The sequence below is a fragment of the Notothenia coriiceps genome, unplaced genomic scaffold, assembly GCF_000735185.1.
Source record: "Notothenia coriiceps isolate Sejong01 unplaced genomic scaffold, NC01 NC01_scaffold00011851, whole genome shotgun sequence".
NCBI classification, from domain to species: domain Eukaryota; kingdom Metazoa; phylum Chordata; class Actinopteri; order Perciformes; family Nototheniidae; genus Notothenia; species Notothenia coriiceps.
Genome location: NW_011344552.1, coordinates 165,857 through 167,218, shown reverse-complemented (window position 1 = coordinate 167,218; position 1,362 = coordinate 165,857). Strand labels below are relative to the sequence as shown.

Below are 1,362 nucleotides of genomic sequence, written 5' to 3'. Positions count from 1 at the left end.
ACCCTTTGTCACTGTCCACTAAACAGCCAGTCAAACTGCCTTTTCTAGGTTGGCCTTTTGAACGTGTGTGTGTGTGTGTGTGTGTGTGTTTGCTGAGTGGACAATGATGGAAGCTTCCAGCCTGACTCAATGTTATCTATCTTTCTCTGGTCCGACAGGCTCACTCTCGGTTAAGCTAACTGTGCTGGTTTGTGGAATAGTTCTGCAATAATCACAGATCAGAGAAAGGAATTACCTCTAGACTCAAACACACAAAAAAGCTCTCAAAATGGTGATTATAGTTGCATGTATGTGGGTTTTGACCTGTTTTTTTTTTTTATTTGAATAGAACTTAGAGCTTTGTGTGCGGTTATGAAGTGGTGTTGTTAGCTAAACCGTGTGCTTTCTCACTTTAATGAAAACAAAAAAGGAGCTGAATTGATTTTGGGGTGATCTTTTTTCTTGTTTTGTGGAAGCGTGTTATCTTTGCCAAGGATGATTAACGTTTTTTTTTGCTTTTAGCTTGTGGTTGACCTGTTTTGTTTAACTGGATGTTTAATGTGTTCTTCTGGCTGTCTTGTTGGAGTGAGTGGTGAATTTTCTGTGTGTTTTTTAATTGCTCTCCCTAAACACCTCCTTACTCCCATACCTCACATATTTCCCCCCAAAATAACCAAACCTATCACTGCTTGTGTGTGACTTTAGCATCTTCCTGGTGTAACTAGCAGTTTCTCACATTAACACAACGTAGCAGCAGCAACAAGTCCCCTATGAAACTGTCTCCTTTTTATTACTGCTGGCCAATTCATTACAACTCTTTTGTTTTCCTTCCTGTCTCTGTATCTCTTTGTCTTTTCTATTCTCTCCACCACACATACAAGACTTGTGGTACCGTAGCACCATCAGAAATGTGGATGTCTTGGGAATGAAAACAGTTATTATATGAGCTCTTGTCATAGCAATATGTGTATTTATGTGTGTACATGTGTGGTTGCATTGGAGTATGTGCTCTTATTGTGTTTGTACGAGTGTGTGTCTTTGTCCGTCCACATAGTCCCAAAGTCTCCAGTGTGACACAAACAAATCTCTCTCGCTCCCTCATTCTACCGGAGTGAGCTTTCGTCACATGGGCTCGTGGTGTTAAGGAAAACAAGCGCACCCATTGTGTCACACAAAGCCCTGAATGCTGACGCTGCAGTCGCATGAAGCTCTGTCTGTGTGTGTGTGTGTGTGTGTGTGTGTGTGTGTGTGTGTGTGTGTGTGTGTGTGTGTGTGTGTGTGTGTGTGTGTGTGTGTGTGTGTGTGTGTGTGTGTGTGTGTGTGTGTGTGTGTGTTGGGGGGTGTGTGGTGTAATGTGTGTGTGTTGTGTCCGTGTGTCGTGTG

At 42.6% G+C, this 1,362-nt stretch overlaps 1 protein-coding gene across 1 annotated transcript in view; it reads left to right on the top strand.

Moving 5' to 3' along the window:
- The window catches only part of rbm24a (RNA binding motif protein 24a), a 12,078-nt gene that overhangs the window by 7,339 nt on the left and 3,377 nt on the right, over positions 1–1,362 (top strand). The window lies entirely within an intron of this gene.